The sequence below is a fragment of the Fukomys damarensis genome, unplaced genomic scaffold (genome assembly GCF_012274545.1).
Source record: "Fukomys damarensis isolate Sample0158 unplaced genomic scaffold, DMR_v1.0_HiC HiC_scaffold_19, whole genome shotgun sequence".
NCBI lineage: Eukaryota > Metazoa > Chordata > Mammalia > Rodentia > Bathyergidae > Fukomys > Fukomys damarensis.
Window position 1 is genome coordinate 30,554,892 of NW_022900931.1, and position 7,992 is coordinate 30,562,883.

The window sequence follows — 7,992 nt, forward strand, 5'->3', positions numbered from 1 at the left end:
AGGGAGGGGGAGGGAGGGGAGGGAAGGAAGAAATTCATTTTGAAACCATTTCAAAAGTTAAAATTGTAAAGTTGAGAACAAGGTATAAAGTAAGGAGGCAAGTGATCCCATCCCACTCACGTTCTCAGTGTAGATGGTGGTGCTTGTGTGGTGTGTATGTACTTGGGTATCGTGGAAGGAGAGGACAGAATTACTCTGTACCATGTGTTGCGGATTTCTTCACTTAGCTGAATCTCCATTTATGTCACGTATTTGCCCAGATCACCCACAAGTGGATGAGATCACGATCTCACTCCCCTGGAGTTCACAGTTTCTCTTGTACATACTTTGAAATTACTGCACAGGCTCCGCTTCACTCTCTAGAGATGTGTGGTGAATGTCATCCTTTCATTCTGTCGCTGTGCCGCAGTCAGTCATCCAATGTCCTGTGGACAGCTGTTCGGTTCGCCTCGCGTCACCCTAGTGAGGTGATGCTGCCCTAGCACTGCTTCGCGTGTGGTGGGTGCCATGAGAATAGTTCTGTCGGATACATCCCTAGTGTTTGCCAAGTAAAGGATAGAGAATCTTGTGTGAATTTTTGTTACTTTAATAGGAATATAAAAATTTATAACATATTTATTAACCATCTATTTCTCTTCTAGGTTGCATGTTTGTGTCCTCTGCTCCATTTCCCATTGTTTATATTCAGCTTCATTCATCTGCAAGACATCTTCCATGTATTGGGGATTTTTTACTCCTCAACACAATTATTCTTGGGCATCACTTGAAGTGCTGGTTTCAGGCCTGGGTACTTAGTGGTAGCTGGAATTACTCATCAGAGAAAGTTTGCACGGCTGTGCTGTATTTATGATGAGACTTTTTTTCCATGATATAAGAACATTCGGGGGAGATACATATAGTAAAACTCTTTGACTTGCTTGGGTATCTCTATTCATGTTATGTCACTTTTTTTTTTTTTTGATACTGGGGATTGAACTCGGGTCCTTGCACTTGTGAGGCAGGCCACCGAACCGCTGAGCTAAATCCCTGGCCCTTTATTTATTTATTTATTTTTTTTTGTTATTTCACTTTCATATAAACATTTATTGATTTCCTGTCACTTTTTGGTTTTCTTTTTTTTTCTTTTTATTGAGTTTATTGGTACAATCTAGGTATACAATACAGTAACATTCATCATTGGGATTCTGTACCTTTACATAATAGGTCTTGATTCTCATTTTTTCCTCTTGTCCCTGCCCTCCCTTCAACCTTCCTCCCCTCCCCATTTACAAACACTTTATTTCCATTTTTTCGGTTTCTCATATTTTTTTCCTCTCCCTTATTACCTTTCCCCCACCCTTCCCACTTTCCCTACACCTTTAGCCCTTTATTTCCTATTTCACGTTATTAATTATCTCATTAGGATCCTGTGTACTATTGTAGTTTTTCACACCAAAGAAACTATTCGGTATTTCAGTTAAAGAAATCTCTGTATGAACATTAAAAGTAGGGAACCCTAAAATAAAACTAAAAAGGCAAATAAAAGAGAAAAGGCAATGATGTAACATTAAAATAATCCTTAATTCTGGAGATGAAAATGGTCCCTGAACATATTTAAATTGCTTCTTGCTCTTATAGTCTTATCTTATTCTTTTTTTCATTATTTAGAGAATACTTCATTAGTTTCTGTAATCAAACCCCTGTAGATGTGACCTTACATATTTAGTACGATGTGTTACCCCTGTACACATGAAAAAAAAATTAACATTTCTAGACCAATATGGCTGTCCATTTCTATACAATGCCAACTCAACACAGTAAATTGGGATGACTTTTTCCAAAGTTGGCAGCACCGTTAAAGTTTCCCAAAATTCGATTTATATATATATATTATATGCATCAATAGCAGCAACAGCTTTTCCAGGTTCTGCAGTCATCTGAACAAAATTATAGACATTCAGCACATTCCATTAAAACAAAACAAAACAAAAAAAAGAAAAGAATAATATCCAGCAAAACAGCAAAGTTCTGATGCTGTTGTGGTACCTTGGATCCTTTTGCTTTTGACTTTGACCCATTCATTAACTTGACTCCAACTAAGCTGGCATATTTGCAGTTGCCCGCTTGATTTTTCTCTGCCCTTATGTATCATTCCATTCTCTCTCCTCCCAGAGTGCTCACAGAAACACTAGCACCATTTATTGGTCATCGCAGAGCTTACATCTTCATGAATCGGACTGTAATCTTCCCAGTTTGAAATAACCTCTTCTTCTTAATTCTTGAAACAGGTGTCCCTTACCCTTTTCTCAGGTGTTCATTGTGCGCTAATGTGGTTTGTCTGTTCAGTTGTGGACACTGTGATGTATTCCTGGGGTTGCAGCTGGTGATGGTGAGAAGCCTGACTTCCAGCTGCCGTCCCTTGCCTCTGTGCACTCCCCTTCCACTGGCCATGTGCTGATTCAGGCTTCTTCCAGGGTCCATGGGAAGCTGCACATCCTGCTGGTGGATAATTGTTTTGAAGTTAAACACGGGAACAGTGTAGTACAGTATTTGCATTTATTTTAAGGTAAAGCATAGAGCATCAAAGAAAATTATTTGCCCCTTATTTCCTTCCCAGGACTTTGCACCAAACCTTCTCAGAGCTGTTTATTCTCCTTCGTCTTCCAGAGTTCTTTGAGGGAAGTCGAAGTAGCATCATGGTAGCCCATTTTGAGCCTGTTTCTTGCTTCACTTCCAGGTATGTCTGTGCTCCTTCTGGCCCCTATAACCTCAGCATCATCCCTTTTGCTCTTTGTGCCTCAAAGGTCTGTTTTCCAGGGGAATCCATGGCATTCTCTCAGGACCTCAGCCATGGTAAGAACGCGCCTGTGCCTCCTGCTTGGCCTCTGTGGCTGACCATCCCATTAGGCTGTCCTTCCGCTGAAGAGAGCCTTGCATTCTAAGAGCTTTTGTGCATTCGTTTCCTCTCTCATCCTGGACTTTAAACTCCTGAAAGGAAGAGATTATATCTTTTTAAAAACATTTTTGGTAGTGCTTATGAATTTTAAAAAATACGGGTTTCAATGTGGTATTTTCATATTTTGCTGATAATGTTTTAATGGTGTCCACCCCTTTACTTTTCCTACCACCACCCTCCCTCTTACTCCTCTTTCTCTTGAACAGACTATATCTTATATTTCTGTCTTTCTCTTTTACTCGTACAGAATCTCATATTTACTAGTAGTATAATGAAGGTTTGTTAAATAAATGAATGACTCAGTATCTAAATAGATTTGAAAGGAACCAGATTGTCCTCTAAATGCAGATGCCATGTAGACATTGGGCTGCTTAATTATTTTTCACATACGATTTTTAGTTTTGAGTCTGCAGGTATCTGGCATCACATTTACAGTCTAGATACTCCTTATCACAGCATTTGTTCCAACCAGTTAAATGTTCCCTCTTTCCTCTCAGTGGCATTCAGACTATGTTGTGTGGAACCCTTGGAGTTCTTGAGTGTATTCCAAGGACTGGTTCAGGAGTCTGGGCACTGACACACCCTCTTCAACAGACCTTTGTTCTTCTCTGTTTATTGAGGTTTCACTTAAGATTGCATTTGAAAAAATGATTCACTTGGAAACCCTTGGCTCTGCTGTGCTGTACTGACTATTGCTTTGCAGACCATTTTTGTTGAGTTCGAATTCCAGTCTTGCGGGTCTCTTGAAAACATGGTGGTTGTCCCTCGGGGCTGCCAGCCGGGACCTTGATAGCATCTGCACGTTGGTGTAGGCCCCGAATGGGGTGCCAGCCTTAGGTCGTCTCGTAGCCGATCTACTTCACTGGGTGAGATTTGTGGCAGGGAAAGATGCACTCTGGACATAAAGGGCTGGTCTCCCTTTCCCTGTCCTCTCCGCATTCTGACACTGGGAGCCTGGAGCTGTCTTCCCTGCCACGTGGCACTGTGCCAACCTCTGCAGGTTTTTTAAAGGAGATATTTTGGACCATATAAGTTTTGTCATCTTCTCTCCCACTGGTAAACTCAACTTTTTCCTGTTTAGATGCCATTACCTAAAAAATATAAGGAGTTTCAAAGCATTCTTTTAAAAAGTACATTCACAGTGTTGTGCAGCCACCGTTACTGTCCGTTTCCAGTGCATTTTCATTGTCCCCAGTGCAAACATGTTCTCGCCGTTGCGTTTTGTACAGATGCCCTGTGCTCTGTCACCAGCAGCTGTGAGATGGAAGGGCCAGCTCTTTAGGGCCATCTCTTGCCTGCCCTCCAGCCTGCAGGCTACACTCAGTCTGTTTTCTTCCTTGTTGATAGAAGAACAATGCCCTACTCATAATGCCCCAAAGTATACTTGGATTTAATTAAGTCATTCAGTAGCCATTTATTTCTTCATGAAACAACTCAACTCTTGCTCATTTAACCTTTTCCTTCTTCTTTTAATCATTTTTGTTGGCTTTTTCATTACCTCCTCAAGTTTTTCCATGGCCTCTTTAAAATAGGACAGAATCGGAGTAACAAGTCTGGCCCACACTGAGTGTAAGGGAAGGGGGTTAGACCCCACTCCTGCAGTTTCATCTGTCTGTTCTGCTAAGGTGTGTCTCTCCTCTTGGACACCTGTGTAGGGATTCGCTCAAGTCAGGGAGAGTGAGACTTGTGCTTCTTGCTTGCCTTGGAGAGACCGGTTTGACTTAACACCGTGGAAACAAGTTGTTTTGGCTCATGTCTGGGTGTCCCCAAAGCCTCACGCAGTCGTAGGAGGGGCTTTTCAGAGGTGGCTGGATCAAGAGTGTGTGATACTGGGATTGATTTCCTGATGCAGTGCTAGGTTCAAGGGCACTGGGAGTAAGGGCGTGAGTGCTGCCCACCCTAAGTTGTCTGGATAAGATAAAAGGAGCCGAAAGATGCTGTTGAAGTTCCTTGTTGCTTTTGCTGTCTTCTGCCTGCTATGAGCTGTTTCTGCTTGGTGATGCCCCTCTGCCCTGTGCCACCCTGCCTTGGAGCCTGCCAACTATGAACTGAAACCTCCACAAAACGTGAGCTAAGTAAACCTTGCACCCTTTAACTTTGGGTGTTGGGTATTTTGTCTCAGCAATGAGAGAAGGGTAACTAAGACACAAAAGAAGTCGTATCTCTTTTAACATTTAAATGCCTGTTTTGAGCTCTCCACTTCCTAGGCTAATAGGAAATTAGGAGCTCCCTGTCAGGTGTCCTCCAGTGTCTGTAGGTGGTCGTGACCCATGGAGGTTTGCTGAGTCGGGGACCTCTGTGAAGAGATTGGTCCTGGCGTCCAGTTTCATGGTCAGCTTTACCCAACAGCTGCTTAGAATCTAAACTTTCTATGTCAGAGTGACTCTGACAGGCCTAAGGTGTAGCTCAGTGGTAGAAAGTATACTTAGTGTGTGCCAAGGCTCTGGGTTCAATCCACAGCACTGTGTGTGCGCGTGCAAAGCTTCCTCTGACCCCGGTTCTCTGTAACCGTATTTTTCTCATTCTCTGGCCACTGTTAGCATCCATTTGGACACCTGAGCTAGGAACCTTGCAGTTATCTTCCATTGATTCTTCTGTGCCCCCACTGTGTAATTACCAAGCCCATTTGATTAAAGCTTTCCAGCATTTTATTTCTGTCTTCCCCATTCCCATCCCCCAAGTGCTAGTAAAGGGTATCTGTCATCTCAGTATAGGCTTTATCAATAATATCCTACTGGGTTTCTCTCTCCGTACCAGTTTCACCATAATTTTGCCAGGTTGTTTTTCTGAAGAATATGTCTGATTATTTCCTGTCCTACCATTAAAAGAGATCACGAAGCTGTTTACAGCACAGTAACCCATTGTAAGCTTTGGTCTCAGCCTGGCACCAGGTCCTTAATGGGAGCTGAATTCCTGACCTCACCTGTCACAGCTCCCTCCCCTGTCACAGCTCCTCTGCATCCTGAGCTGCTGGTGCACCGACCAAGCTGCTGCTCAGGAGGAGGAGTGGAAGGTGGCACAGCTCCCAGCTCCTTCCTGGGGCAGGAAGAGGGAGTTCCAGGGGCCAGAAGAAAGCTTAGCCCGCCCCCACATTCACAGTGTCCACCAGGGTGGGAGGATGAATACTTCCCTGGGGAGAGTCGGTTCCGCCCGAGGAAGGAAGCAGGAAGTGTCATCTGTAAGTGGCACGGCACTTTCCTGTCTTAAGTACCTGACTAGTTTCGGGCACTGAAAGAAACAGGGATCGACAGGCTGCGCATGGTCAGGACCGTTGTTCAGAGCAGTACATCCATGTAAAGGGGCATGGCTAAAAGATGTTGAGGGATTTGGAGAACAGTGCTTTTCAGCTGTGTCCAGTGGAACCGTGGAAGTGCTGCATAAAATGTTTATCAAATAGTTTATTTCTGGTACCTTTCTACTCTTTTGTATTAATGTACTGTTTACTACTTTGGTATTGCATTTACTTCTCTTGGATGTCATTATGTTTTGATAAGCCAGTTCTTTCGGACTTACTTGAGAAAGGCTTATAGACGGCCTCCGTATACCTCAGGGTCAGTGTCAGTAACTGTTCTTCATGTGTCTTCACAATGACTAGACAGTAGAGATGGGCATGTGCTGTACATATAACAGCTGCTCTCTATTTGTGTGCAGTCGCCTTTTATTGACCCAGGCTGGGAATAACATGTTCTGCTTAGCTTGTCCTTCTAGCCAAGTTAAGGCAGGTTCTCTGTGGTGACTTGTCTCTTGTCCTACTTATCACATGAGCAAGACTCTATACCACATAAATTCCGTATGTAAAGGAAAGTGACCTAAGACAGTGCTGACATTTGCTAAGGAGTAGAATTCAGCCTACATTCTGCTCTAGACCTCGTCCATGGAGTACAGTTACTAAACCTTTAAAAGGAGTTCAGTTAAGGTTGTTTTACCAGTAAGGCAGCCACATGGCACAGCTTTGTCAGAGTAATATTTCTTTTTGTTTGTTTTTCTGCTTGGAGTTGAGGATAAGTGAAGACATAGACAAGCTTGGAAAGGAACCAGGAAAAATGCATGGGTTTCCTGGTAGACTCTTATTCTCTGGATAGCTTCTTTTTTCTAAGTGTTTCCTTTTCCAAATATCTGTAATAGAGAGGACTCTAATTAGAACTGGAAAGACAGAGTTCAACTAATGCTTCAAACTCATACTTTCTGCCATCGTTTAAAATGAGAGCTTGGGCTCAACTGTGATGGAATAAGCTACTTTTCCTGAGGATACACGTGACGTTCGAAGGCATCGAGTACTTGGTTAACATCTTAGAAATGGAAAACCCATGTCCCTCTTGGACTGCTTCTGCGTGTTTCTTGGTTTTTTAATAACTTGGTACTGGCTGAGATTCAGGAAACTGAAGCCGGAGAATATAGTGACTTGTCTGAGAACCGGAGCAAGTTAAGTGCAGTTGAGGAGCCCTGGTCTCAGGGTTATGGCCCAGCATGTCCTCCCTGTGCCTGCTAATGTCTGTCATCTGAGCAGCTGCTGCCCAGCCTGCCTGCCTGTTCATAGCACCTGTGGCCTGGGGCTGTGTAGGCTGCCTCCGTGACATTGTGAGCCTCATTGGTCTTTGGGTCTCATTTCTGACCTTCTGCATGTCTGTCCTGAGTGTGCAAGGAAACCTCTTTCTCTACTGAAGCTTGAAATTCCCTACATAGATAACCAGGCTCTGAGACCTCCTCACCCCGGGTACACATTCAGAGGCAAGGGCCTCAGCTCTTCCTGGCTCTCTGGATAAAGAAAGTAGGGTTTGGCTTGCTCCAGAGACCATCCCTGAATGCACGGTTGTCTCCTGAGAAGCTTCCCAGCCACCCTCCTCACCCTTGCCTGGGTCGCTCTGCGGTTCCTCTCAAAAGAGGCTCCTGCTAGTATAGTGGTCTTCCTCTCTGTCCTTGAAGATGTCCTGCAGTAGATACACCTTGAGCTCTCTTTCAGCTACACTTGCTTCTGACCTTTGGCCATTGCCCTTCACAGCTCTACTTCTTCCCAAGTCCTGCTTTGAGGGTTTTTTTTTTTTTTTTTTTTTTTTTTC

General features: G+C 43.7%; 1 protein-coding gene across 17 annotated transcripts in view; it reads left to right on the plus strand.

Annotated features, from left to right (window-relative positions):
* Window positions 1-7,992, plus strand: part of Bend7 (BEN domain containing 7) — a 79,552-nt gene that overhangs the window by 13,398 nt on the left and 58,162 nt on the right. Inside the window, exon 1 of one of the 17 annotated variants that reach the window (XM_010641997.3) lies at window positions 2,641-2,716. The exons of the other annotated variants lie outside the window; for them this stretch is intronic. The gene's annotated coding sequence lies outside the window, so the exon portion shown is untranslated. Of the gene's footprint in view, window positions 1-2,640; window positions 2,717-7,992 lie in introns of those variants that run through there. 17 annotated transcript variants of the gene reach the window in all.